The following is a 14,283-nucleotide window of genomic DNA, read 5'->3' as shown; positions in this document are numbered from 1 at the left end:
CAAAGAAATTTAACACCTACTCATTTTTTCACAAAGTTTAGGCTCAACTTTAAAAAAAAATAAATAAAATGGTTTCAATTCCAGGAAAAATCCCCAACATTGTCTAAGGATCTTCTTAATGGGTTGTTGCTGAGAACTTACTCTGCAAATAGAGGTTTGTAACAATCACAATATTCCAGGAACTTTTATATTACAAAGGAATCTGAAATAATGCAGTGTGATACCTTGAAATTGATACTGAAGGTAAAAACAAGGCAAAAAACAAAACAAAACAAAACAAAACAAAAAAACAAAGCAACACATGACGGATCTGAACTATAGCATCAATCAAGAAATGCTTGCTCGTGTTTGCCTTGAAGAATCTATAACTTCTGGAAAACAATGTGAGATGACTAATACAGATGAACACACCTCATTCATGGGCTCAGACCTGAGCCCTTGAAGATGGAGGTTGGTGAACACAGCAAGGTATGATGTGGGGACACTAAGCAACACCTCAGCAAAAGAGTCCAGGTATAGGTCTTTTTCCTTCTTTACATCTCACCAAAGATTGTGCACTGCCCTAAGATCAAGTCCCTAAAAGGCTCCATTAATCTGATGCCAAGCTCCTGGGTTTTCCCTCTTCCTCACCAGGCTTCACTCTCATAGGCTCTCTTTCTGTTTTTTAAACATTCTTGAGCATGCCAACTCGTTTCTGCCCCAGGGTTTTTGTTCTTGTTTCCCTCCATCTGGAATTCTCTGCCACTGTCTTTCATGGACCTGCTGTCCCCTTGTTAGTTCCTAGATCACATGTCACTTCCAAAGAAAAGCCTTCCCTGACCACCCTGTCCGGGTAGTCTGTTCTATTTTATTTATAATATAAACTAATGTTGTTTATGATTGCTGGGTTTATGGCTATGGGTTTCATCTTCTACTGTCAGCCTCTGCACACAAGAATAAAAGACCCTTAATCTATTCATGTTCATATATCCAGGGGCAGGCACATACTAAACACCAAATAATTATTACACAATAAATGAACATACTCACTCATTCACAATAGACAACAATGTCTAATGTGAGGTCTGCAAAACTATGGCCCAAGGGCCAAACCAGCCTAACACCTGTGTTTGTAAATAAAGTTTTATTGGAATACAGCCATACTCATTCATTTACCTATTGTTTATGGCAGCTTTCACACTAAAGCATAGTTGACTAATTGCAACAAAGACCGAGTAGCCCAGAAAATATTTACTATCTGTTCTTTTATGAAAAAAGTCTCCTGACTCCTCGTCTAGCGTGCAGTATACTGCCTTTCAAGGTATTACAGTCCACTGCATGTTTTTATCCCAACACTCTTGAATTAAAATCCTATAGCCAAAACAAAAGCTCCTTCAAAGCTGAAATTGTCACCTATCAAGAGCTTTACTTGGTGATCCACTCATTAGGTCAGCTGGTTGAAGGCTTGGCACGAAGGACCCCAAGGCAGGTCTAGAACAGGTCAGTGAGAGCAATGGTGTAAAGAGTGATCTGGAGCTTTACTGTTTAACACAGTTGCCACTAGGATCTGTTGCTATTTAAATGAATCAAATGAAGTTAAACATTTTGTTCCTTGCTCACACTAGCCACATCTCAAGTACTCAGGAGCCACATGTGGCTACTGTATTGACTGAAGCAGATCTATAGGACTTTTTCATCACGGAAAGTTCTAGTATACAGAGCTGGTCTAAAGGTTCAAAAAATGTCCATCCAACATGTCAGGAGTAGCTTGAGTTCCTTGGATGCTGTAAGGGAAGCCATGGATCATATGGACACATCTCCTAGGGAAATGACGCCTGAACAGCACAAATGAAAGCTAAACTATGTTTAAAAAGAAAAAAAAAATAGTATTCTGAAAACAGAATACATTCTGCTCTCAGTATAGTCCCTTATTTGTAAGATGGGAACAACAACAACAAAAAAGGGTTTCTTTGGGTTTTTCTGAAGAGTTAACATAAATAAAGCACTAACAGTAACAGTGCCTGGCCCCTAGGAAGTACTGTACAATCACTGGTTTGTTTTTTTGTTTGTTTGTTTGTTTTGTTTTGTTTTAACATTGTCTCTAGCAGCTAGCACAGGATTTGGCACATAGCAGGTGACATTCAATATCTACTGAACTGAACAAGAATTGAAGTGAACTAGACTCTGAGTCAGAGGTACTAACAAGCTAATTTGTGGAGTTAGCAGGCAGAAAACTGACTCATTCATCTAAGAACAAGCCATTCTGAGAAACAGGCTGGTCCCTGAGAAACCATTTCTCATCACCCTTTACAAGGGATGACAACCTATTATGATCCAAGGAGCCAGATTTCTATATACATTTAGTGTTTTTTGATAACTTGTTATAGACAGCCACGGTATATCTTATTTGAGTTATAAAGATTTAGAAACACAAAATTTAAACAATTCAAGCTAAAGCCTTCCAGATGCCATACTTCCAGATGCTATAGTACTCAGTTCTATAGTTATTTCTAAGAAATTCCAACTAACCTACATTGTTACCACCTCTCTTGAGCATGATTAATTTCTGCATTTTGTTTCACTAAACGTCAAGTGTCCAGCTCATTGCCCAACCTTTGGCTCATGGATATACATCACAAGTGTCAGGGATGATTGGCTTGTTTTAAATTCCAATTCCTGGATCTTACATTCAACTTTATAGATAAGAGTAGAGGATTCAGGGCACAATCTGCAAATCTGCTTTTTAACTGACACTTCAAGTGAATTTTTGTCCTGCAATCTAAGTTATTTTAGATCAAGGTTGCATTTACCCGTAATAAGAAGAAACACAAAGCAGCTAAATACTTTTAGAATCACTGTTGTTTTTTTATTTTTTGCAAAGATAAGAAAGCAATCATACATGTTTTACTCACACTTATCCATATAGCTGTATATTACCTGGATACACACACCATACTTGTAGGTACAAAGAATTCAAAGAAATCTAAGATGGGAGTTTCTTTGCCATCAAGAAGCTTCTTCGATAAAGTGTGTACCCATAAATGATATAAACAAATGGACGATGATATATGATTGAGAGCTCAGTCAGTAGAGGGTAATAACATTTCAGAGGAAAAAGCAATCAAGCCAGTCTAGGTGCCAGTAATGTAAAAAATGGCTGCCTCTGGATGAGGCAGGAAAAAAGTGATAGTAGATGTTAAACTCAGTGGGTTTCCCAAGACCTTGTTCTTCTCTCAAAAGCTTCAATTTTAGAACATAAAAAGGCAAAAGCAACAACTACAGCCTTTCTAGTTATTAACCCAAGCAGCCTCACAAGATAGCCAGAAGTCCAGCTGACCCTTGAGCAACACAAGTCCATTTATACCCAGGTTTTTTATATTATAGTACTGCAAATGTATTTTCTCTTCCTTATAATTTTCTTAATAACTTTTTATTTTCTCTGGCTTACTTTATTGTAAGAATACAGTATATAATACTTATTCAAAATCTGGGTTCATCGATTGTTCATGTTATTGGTAAAGCTTCCAGTCAACAGCAGGCTATTAGAAGTTAACTTTGGGAGGCATCCAAAATTCTGCACAGATTTTCAACTGCGTAGGGAGGGTTGGTACCCCTAACCCTCACGTTGTTCAAAGGTCAACTATAGGAGTATCTGAGTGGTCAATGAGGAATGACACTTTGGGGCACCATGAACTGAGCCAGCACGCAGCCCCCACATCTAAGAAGCTGTCCTGGAAAACCTTACACAGAGTTGTATGCACTTATCTTCCCCTGGCATCAGTAGTGAAAAACAACTGGCTGATCTCCTCACTTGACATCTAATCAGATACTTGATCCTGAAGTTACTTTTCTCATGGTTTAGGTCTTACTCCTCTGATGATCCTGTAAAGTTCTGGAAAGAAGGGTATGTGTCTTATTTATTGGCAAGGCCCTAGATGCCTAGCACAATAATGTCATTTAAAAAAAAAAAAAAAAAAGGTCTCGAACTGACCATTTAGAAAACTCTTACATACCACCTACTACATACCAAACACTGTGTTAGGCACCCAACAGAAGAGACAGCTAGGTCACTGCCAGTGGCAGTGGCAAAAGTCTACGCTCATGATAGCTGAAGGCAGCCCCGGCATGCAGGAAAAGCCATAATTGTATACTTCGAATTAGTGCACTGTATAGCGTGTAATTATTTATCAAGTTATGATAAAAATAAATAAATAATAGCAAAAGCATGGCCACTCCCTAGAAGCCCACTGAGTCAAAGTTGAGAAAAAATACATCCAGAATTTAACTGTTCCTATTTAGATGGATTGTGACATACTCCTAATACTTGGTGGCACTGTACTCAAATATTAAGAAAAATGGAGTGCTTCTAGGAAGCTACAAGACAACAAAATTAAATTTATACAATATTGTACACAGTCATTAGAATCAGAAAAGCATGGGGTCAAATCTCGGTTCTCTTCCTTAGTTGTAGGACTTGAATCAAATTGTTTAGCCTATGGAAGACTCAAGTTCCTCACCAGTAAAACTGGAATGAACTGACAAAAAATGTTGTCATAATACATTGCTAATAATCAAATAAATGCAAATTAACATGATACCATTTTCACTTCTAAAACTAGCATTTATGAGGAGTACCATCACCATCACTATACACAATGGCAAATTGTTTTCCTACTCCTCTTATGGGTATACAATTTTAGGTTTGCAGCATGATTTACAATTGTGAAAAGTCAGAAACATCCAAAAACAGATGAAGTAAATCGGTTACAGAAAATCAAATCAATGGAATTATGGCACAACTGAAAATGCAGTTACAGACTGTTTAAATAATAACGAAAACACCTGTATGTGAAATGAAGGAATAGGGTATTATAAGCAGAGCAATTATCCTAGTTTTACTTTAAACTGTTTAGGACGAGAAGGAAACATCTTAAAAGATTAACAAGATTATCCTTGAGCGTGGGATTATCAGTCTTTTTTACCTTCTTCACATTTTTGTGAATTAAAAAAAAATGAATAGCATTAAACTTTTGCTCATTTTATTCATAACGACACATGCAATACTCATTTGAAAGAAGTGGAAAATAACCTCTATTTTATATATGCCACCAGATTATATCATAAAATGAAATTAATTTTACTATACAGATAAATAGCTACATGGACAAATGATCAAAATAAGAACTATGAGGTATGTTTTCAAAATATAAGCATATGTGCTATCCAACCATATTCACAGTCACCAATGTCAGGGGTTATACTTCAAAAAAAAATGTTCAGTAAAGTTGCTGAGTAAGTAATTTGAAGTTCTTTATTATCCTAACCCAAACACTTCACATCACAGCCATTTGTTAATTATAAAATAATTACATAATGCAGTTAATAAAAGAACTGCCAAATACAATATTGATCCAAGGAGTCCCCTGCAGCTTTCAGAGCTTCAGGGATAGTACCTAATCTCTGTACTCAACCGCGACTCCAAATGTGAAAGTAATCAGCAAAATAATGAAGAAAATTATTTCAAAAGAGAAAATACGCTTTAGAAAGATTCTTCTTAAAACGGTGAAAAAAATATAAATTGTTCCCTAAAATCATACAACCATTAGCTACATGGTCGGGTAGCCTTTTTGCCCTGTGGTAAACCCAATTGTGGAAATCAAATCTAGCAGTGATTTAATTTATAATTATTTTTCAAAGTTTGAAGAAAACGGATAACTGAATTATATTCAATGGACTGAACAAATTTTTAGATCTTTGAGTTCAGGGTAGGTATCAAAGTACCGTATGCCAGGATGACTTCATGGGTATAAGCCAACAGATACCATGGGGTCTGTCTGGGAGAAGAGCCTGCTTCCCTATTTCCCAAAACCCCAAGACATTTGCAGTTCTAGTAACCCTTGGATATTCACCAAAGTTATTTTCTCCTTTCCTATTTAGATCATGGACTATATAAACTAGGGAGAGAAAAAAAGGGAAAGACAGAAAAACAGAGACAGACAGACAGACATAAAAGAGAAAGACTTTATTTGTAAGTAAACAAAGGGGTAAACCAGGTCAGCTACCTAGAACCAGGCTTGTTCCAGACGTGTGATATGGTCAAGTGGTTAAGGAAATTATTTAGCAATCCAAGTGGCCTCATTCTTATCAAAACTCCACTACTTACTAGTTGGGTGAATCTGGACCAGTTACTTTCCTAATGGTAGTTGTTTTTATTCTCCCCCTGAATGTATGTAAATCTAGTTAACTAAATAAGCCAGCTTTCAATAAGTGGTAGCTGTTACAATAACTGAATATAAAGTTTCATAGAAAAGATATGTGTCATTAATTGTTAGTTATTAGGAATAAAAATTTCCCTAAAACCCAGTTTAAAATGTTTTACATCAAAGTCGCAAAACATGTTTTTGTCTGCTTCTACGTTTATACTTTTCATCTTCTATTCTCTTACAAATGAGATCATCTCTCCAGCTTTCTTCTAGCTCTATCATTCAACGATAATCATACTGGATAGGGAAAACATATCATCCAGGCTCTGGTTTTGATTGCTATTTTTCCTGTGGTAAATCTCAGAAAGCTACCCAAATCCCCTGCTGATTGTCCTGGCCAAGATGGTGATAAACTTAGATTTCTGCCATCCAGTGGCATTCACCTGCATGGACAAAGGGCTCTTTTCAAATTATGAAAACTTCTATATCATCTTCTTTTTTCTAATGTTAATAAACTTTAATTTGGCAATATTAACCTCAAGGTTACCAAGTGTGGCTTCTTCTTGCCAACCCATGTCAGTTTTTATAGAAGAGGCCATTAGGCCACTTGCTAGAGTCAGGTTTGATTACTTCTCATTTGCGGCCAATTTCCTATCAACTTCATCTTTAGTCTTATTTTCTTAGTGTTAATCAACAAAGCCATGAGACAAATGTGAAAGCTTGATGGTATTTTCTAATAATATTTACATAGTTAATAGAACTGAGCATTACATGCCATTTTACAACTTCTTTTTATATAGCGAGTATTAAAGTAGTAGTCCTTAAATACTTGTTACATGACACAATGACTGACGTCTTTTTTTTCCGCCATGATACTTTGTTAGGCATGGTAGGTAAGTGGGAAGGAATGGATGTATTCCATGGGGTCTGTAGCAACAAGTCTAAAGCTCATTTTACTTCGTAAATATCAACTCTTCAACATTGCTCATCTAGGAGAATGATATATTTCCTATATCAGAGGTGTTCCTTGTATTGGGCAAATCCATGGCTTTAGAGTCAGTATTGGAGGCAGATAGATATTCCTTTGTCTTAAAGTCTTAGACTATTTATTTACCATCTATGGTAGATGATAGTATTTACAAGTATTCATTCTTTCTTCTTTCCACACTGTGGATGGAGTACACTTCTCTGCTCCATTTATAATTTTATGGCCAGGTGAACTGTTTTGGTCAATGGAACATGGGTGGGTATAACATACGGCTGTTCTCAGCAAAAATTTTAAACACGTACACATAGTCTGGGCTGATCTCTTAAGCTCCCACCTTCTACCACAAGAGTAACATGCTCTAGACAGGGCTCCTTTTTCAGCTGGACAGAGAATAATATGACAGGTGGAACAGACCAGACCTAGCCAAGCCCAACTAAGCCACAGCTAATCTACAGAACTGTGAGCAAAACATTAATGACAATGTTGTTGTCAGCCACCAAGATTCCAGGGTTGCTTTCTACTCTATAAAAGCTGACTGATGCACTATCCCTAAATCTTAATTATTTCATTTAGTAACTAGTTACTGAGGGCTTACACTGAATGCAAAACATTAAGCTAAGATTACCATTATGAGAAAAGAATGTACACTTGTAGACTCTCATAGCCTAGAAGCAGAAGATGAAAATTACCTGATCACCCTAGCATATGTGTAATTACAAACAGGTAAATACTATGAAAGAAAGGAACATGGTGCCATTAGAGTTATAATAAAGGAAGATGGCCTAGACTGGTGTGCCAGAAAAGCCTTTCTCAAAGAAGGGATCCATGAGTTGATCCTAGCTGGACAAACAAGTGTTATCAAGGGGAACAGTCAGTGGAAGAACATTCCAGTCAAGGAAGATAAAAAGTGTAAAGGCCTCATGGTTGAAGGAAACATGGTTTGGTAGAGGGGCAGAAGAGGCTGGTATGGCTGGGGGACAAAAGGTGCAGTGAGGACTGCTATGAAGTGAGATTAGAGATAAAGATGGAAGCATGGAGACCATGTTTAAAAAGTAAATGAGTCTTTATCCTGAGTGCAAATAAGAAGCCATGCACAGCTGTTCAATGGGGTGTGAAGTGGGGGGTTGTGTGACCAGATTCAGGTCTTGCAAGCTCTCTCTGATATATCAAGAACAGACTAAGGAGAAGGTAGAGTGAATACAACAGCATAGTCCAGGTGGGAAATGCTGATAGCTTGGTTATGGTGCTGGCACTGGAAATTAGAGAAACAGACAGATTTTTGAAATTTAGGAGGTAAGCCAGCAAGATCAGCCCTGGGAAAGATATTGTTGGATGTGAGTGGAGGGATATTCTCTAACATCACTATCCACCAAGAGACACACCCTACCATGAAGAGGAAATATAAGAAATAATGTCTGTGGATTGTGAGTCTGATCTAGTTTACCAATTAATTTTGATTACTTTACAATAACCCATAATGGTAGGTAAATTAAACTCCTTGCCACCCACAGTTACAGATGGAAAATTTTATTACCAGCATACATATAAATCACATTTGTGATACTTGTCAATCTCAGGAAGGAACTTGGGATAAGAAGATGAAGTCCAATATAGATTAGTTTAGGAATTCAAGTTGAGTTTTTTCCTTTCATATAACTTGGATCATGTGTTTTAAAAAACAATAGTACTATAAAGTACCTCAAAGACTAACAGGAGTAGAATTGAGTTAGCTCAAAGTCTACTCCTGTTTCGTGAGATTTGGAAAATAATTATGAGGCTGTTTTCTTGGGTGTCCTCAAGTTCAAAGAGGGCTTCCAGTAGTCTTTGCTTTAATGTCTGGTTCATGGAAACACAATTTAGCTTCTGAAATAGACAACCACACTTGATCTTAGCCAAAAGGCCGAGAAGCGATGAAATAGACAACTATAAAACACACCTGTCACCTGTCATCCAGCCTGCATTCTATACATTTACTTTTTTATTTTTCTTAATTCTAATTCCACAGATGGATCCAAAAGTTGTGAAGGACATCACGATACAGCAAGCATGCATGCACACGTGCGCATACCCATGCACACAAATACCAGCAATTCAAGTTTCCCTCCCCAGACCCATAGCACAGACATCTGTAGTGTTCACAGCTAAGCTTGTATTCCCACCTGAGTTCTTTTAGGACACCCGTCCTCACCCAGAGCAAGCCATCCTGGTAGGCTGTCAAACAAAATACCTCACCTGCCCTCAGCAAGAGACCTAGGCAAGGCCAAAGAGATGGTCCGCTCTGGGAATTTAACTCTTGGCAGTTCCGTGTGACACAGGGACACACATGGCAGGGGCTTCATCATTTCAGTGGCACTATCCCGAGGAGACTGTCATCTCTGCAACCAGGATGCCCAGAGCCACCCTAATTTCATTTATTTCTGAGGGCTGCTACTTTTCAGCTTATTCTTTTCATTCTGTGACTTGCTTCCCATAGCTTTTCCAACACACTGCTTTTACAGAAGTGGAAGGTGATTCTGATAGAGGAAAACTAAATTGTCCAAAGTCACACAGGTAAGAAATGGCTGCATTTGGACTCACAATTCTGTTGGTCAGATGCCACATCTGTGATCTCATACCGTCACTATACTGCTTCCTACTACCGCATTTCAAATGGAATTGGAAAATGTAATATTTGTTTATTTGTCAGGACTTACAATGAAATGTAAACTCCACCTGCTATTTTACTATTTGCAAACAAGATGACTTAAAAAGCACATCCACTTTAACTAGTCCGTGAAACACATTAACATTTTCATAGTACCTTCACATGACTTTTCTGTGGCTATGCTACTAATCCAGAATGAACTCTCATTGTCCGTTGACAATGATCAGTTTCACCTTCAGAGAAAACTGCCCAATGTGCCCCTTTACCATTTGGACGAGCTTTCCTTTGGAGACAGAGGTGGAGATGTTTTTTTGTTTTTGTTTTTCATTTTCTTACAGATTCTTCTTTCATTGAATATTCCATGTGCCTGGTTAGGAGGCCTTGCTATCATCAACCCTTACCCACATTGCCATTCAGAGGGGGACAGATGCCAGTGATTAAGACCAAGACCAACCGCAACAGCTTCAGGCTAAAGCTTGGTGAAATTGGCAACAAAGAGCCCTCATCCCCAGAGTCACCAGTACTCTTATTCTATCTGTTTTATGTCTTTGTCTTCTGACAATGAATGCCGTGACAGGTCTGGTAGCAAACATATTGTGGAACTCATAAAACCAAGACCAGGAATAAAGAACGTAAAAGACTGAGAGTAGCAAAGGGAAATCAGATGCCCAAGCAGGCATCCTCGTGGGGATAGGGGAAAACTGAGTCAGCATTAAAAACCAAACACAGGCCGGGATTTATAGGCAATGCCTGAAATATATAATTCATCTGGAATCCAAATCCAAATTCACATATTTTTCAAGCACAAAGTACTCCAATTGTCATGAAGTTTCTGTAAGAGTTTAATTAAAACAGCTATACTTCATTTTTGTTCCCCTTACAGGGATTTCAGGATCCCAAGAAAACAGATCTCTTCTACATCTTATTTTTATTCCCTGAATTTGGATAGAGTATCTGCTCAGTATAATGGCAGTGTTTTGGCCTTTCACCTCTCTCACTTTTTGTAAAGCCCGTCAAATACCCACCCTTCCAGTAGGGTCAATACCAATGATCTGGACTGGGAAGAATTTCACACACACAAAAAAAGAAAATAAGATCTCATGGGAGATGATAAAGAACAGGCTTCTGAAATAAGGACACCTTCATTCAAATATCAGCTCTAGTATTTACTAGCTGAAAGGCTCTGGGCAGTCATATTACGTTTCAGAATGTGTTTGTCTCACAATATGGATAGTAATACTTATTGAGAATCATTGCTTTAAGAATTCAAAATAATACATTTAAGGTTTTAGCACAATGGCCCATGGGAATCATGACTATACTGCCATTACTAATAACTCATTGAGTACATTTACGTACCATGTAATGCATGTTTGCTGCAGATTCGATAGTGAAACAAATCATGACCTCTAACCTCTCAGATCTTACATCTAATGTGAAAGACACAATGAGAAGTGAATCTAATAAGGGATAAAAAATGTTCTGATAGGAAAATTAAAGATTGCTACAAGTAACTACTTTTTATTAATTTTTAAAAATTTATGTAGAACATAGAGATTAAGAATCTGAACTCTATCATCAGAATGCCTGGTTGGAGACCCAGGTCTTCCCATTAATATTAGAGAGACTTGTCATGAGATTTTTCATCAGCAAAATCAAAAAGATAATAATAACCACCTCAAAGCATTTTCATGATAATTAATAGAAAAAACATGCAAAGTATTTAGAATAGTGCTGGACACATAGTAATTCTTCAATAAATGTTAGCTCTAATTACTAGCACTACTACAATTCCAGCAGTGCTGAGCTTTATAGAAATGGTTATGACCCTTCAGAATGTCTTCTTATGCACATACAAACATTGTTTTGTGTGTTTTGAGCCAATCATGCTGTAACTAAAACAAAACCTAAGATATCTCTAAAAATGCTTTCAGCTCATACCACTCAACTTTGGATCAGAAATATATAAATATTGGTATTGCAATTCTGAAGTTATTTTGAGTGTATTAAAGGATTGCAGAGTAAATGAGAGAGAATGGAAACACAAATACGAAATGAAGGAATGTGAGGAAGAACCCCCATACTGCTTGATTTCCACGGAGGTATAGTATGAACACATGATTTAAACTATATGCATACATACATACACATTTTCTAGTCCTTTCCACAAAAGGGTCTAATAACAATGTTATCCCAGAAACGATGAACACACCTAATACCTAGACCTTATATTCTCTCCTAAAATAAGCCAGGGCTCTTTGGAAATAGCTAATTCTAGGACTGAAGGAAGGAAAACAAAATGAACTAGGAACACCTGGTGGCAGAAAATAAGGAAGTGCTTAAAGACCAATAGAGCCATGAAGAAAGGACATGGGAAACTGTGGGGCATTTGCTGCCCAACTTTGCACCCTTGTGCACAATTCTATAATAGTACAGATTATAATACCCTGAAATAAAAATAACCTATGAGTCAACTAGATGTGAGACCAAGACAGACAAAAGGAGTGAACAAAAAAGTCAAGGGCTTCTCTATAGAAGAATGCCCATTAGGAAAGGTAGAAAAAAACTGACAGAATTAGATAGCCAACATTTTGTAAGCCCCATGTTGTAAGTGACTCAGGCAAAGCCAGAAATATATGCTAAAACTGAACCAGTAGACTGGGAGACATTTTATTGGGGAATAAGATATTCAGATGATAATTAAAGTTGCCATAAGCCTAAGAAAGATTGTTCTATAGCCATGATGACAAGTGGCCTCCAGAAACAGACGGAAGCCTATTCAATCAACAATCTTTTGCTAGTCAACTGGTGACAGCCCATTGTTGCTTAATGTCAGCCAGTTAGTAACAAACTCAACACATCTCCAAGTACCAACGAATCAAACTGACCAGTACAATTCTCCCTTAAATAAATTTATCTTTGTCTTTTTATTTTCAGATAATGAGTGATGGTCTGCAGTATTACCCCAGTACATACTAATTAAGAAGAAAAAAAATTACAAGACCATCTGACAGTCACCGTCTAACCAAGTGGTCAATACTGGCGATGCCAATAGCACATCAGACATGGCCAGACATGATGTGCCCTGGCATGAGGTGGTGAGAAGTGGACAGCATCATCTATTTGGTGTCCAGGCCAAAAATGTCTGACCTCATCTGAACCATGAGAAAACAGCCGGATGGATCAAGGAAATGCAATGTTACTTGGGACAACTGACCTGGAATCTTCAGATGACTTAGTGCCGTGAAGAACTAAGGGAGGTGGGAAAGTGTAACAGATTAGAGACAGCAAGGGAATTTAATAACCAATTAAAATGTATGGGCTGTGACAGGAGGAAACTGTGAGCTTTGTATCATGGAGAAAAGAAGCCACGTGAGAAAATCTAAGCATGGAAAGTACAAACAGATCACTAAACTGATATGGATTTTCTTGGGGGCACCAACAGTGGCGCCATTGTGTAGGAGAATGCCCTTATTCTTGGGAGATGCATGCTGAATTATTTAGTAAAGGAATGTCTTGATGTCTACAATAGCACACCGTTGGATAGTTTGGCAAAAGAGAAATGTCTATGGAGAAACATGGCGGGGGTAGATCAAGAAGTTAAAGCTGATGAATCTCAGGGAAAAACAGGTGATTGCTGAACTTTTCAACTTTTCTGTGAGTTTGAAATCATTTTATTTTCATTTTGAAAACCACATTAATATAGTACATTTGGAATATCCCAGATATTTTCTCTCTGCTCCAGTTTCTCAGTTACAATCAAAATAAATCTGTTGCCCTGTAAGTATTTTTGTAAGTCAGCTCCTATCTTTTTGGCAAAAAGAATGGCCCAAATAAGTGGATGAAGTACAAAATATTTAATTTGCAAAATGATTTTCCTCCCATGTAAGAAAAAAAGATAAATGTGTTTCAGTGAAGAATAGCCAAGATAAGATTCCCTTTGGAGTTTAAAAATCCTCCAGTCTTTATCGCAATGCATTTTATCTCTATTGTCAATAAGACACCCAGAAGTCTGTAAGAGGAGAAGAATGTTCCCGGACCCATCAGGAGAAATGGCGGCTGTGTCAATGCATTCATAAAGACACACCACTGCGCCAAGGGCATCATGGACTCTGAGCATTCTCCCTTCTCCCACACTGACACTAGTCTTTGGTATGTCATCTGAGGAGTCTCTCGTGGGAAGACAGGCCTTAATCTGTCCGAAGAGCATGTGAACAGAGGCCGCCCGGCTGGATAAAATGCAGCTGGTTACCATGTCCCTAGGGGGACAGCGCATTGCCACAGACAAGGTGAAACAAGGCAGACAAGAGCGTGGGCTAGAGATGAACAGGCCGACCAGTGGAGTCTGCAGAAAAAACTCTGACCTAGAGCATAGGATTGCAGCTTGAAAAACACCATTAGGCAAGGCAATACAATCCTAGTGTACACAGCTCAAACAGTGAAGGGAACCAACGTGGTCCCTGGAGCAG

At 37.9% G+C, this 14,283-nt stretch overlaps 1 protein-coding gene and 1 pseudogene across 11 annotated transcripts in view; both read right to left on the bottom strand.

The window, feature by feature from the left end:
• Positions 1 to 14,283, bottom strand: part of FHIT (fragile histidine triad diadenosine triphosphatase) — a 1,412,849-nt gene that overhangs the window by 745,530 nt on the left and 653,036 nt on the right. The window lies entirely within an intron of this gene.
• On the bottom strand, positions 8,846 to 9,082 carry LOC112853062 (U2 spliceosomal RNA; annotated as a pseudogene).

Source organism: Puma concolor, chromosome A2 (genome assembly GCF_028749965.1).
Source record: "Puma concolor isolate L17-30 chromosome A2, mPumCon1.1.hap2, whole genome shotgun sequence".
Taxonomy (NCBI): domain Eukaryota; kingdom Metazoa; phylum Chordata; class Mammalia; order Carnivora; family Felidae; genus Puma; species Puma concolor.
The sequence above is the reverse complement of the archived record's forward strand: the minus strand, read 5'-3'. Positions and strand labels throughout refer to the sequence as shown.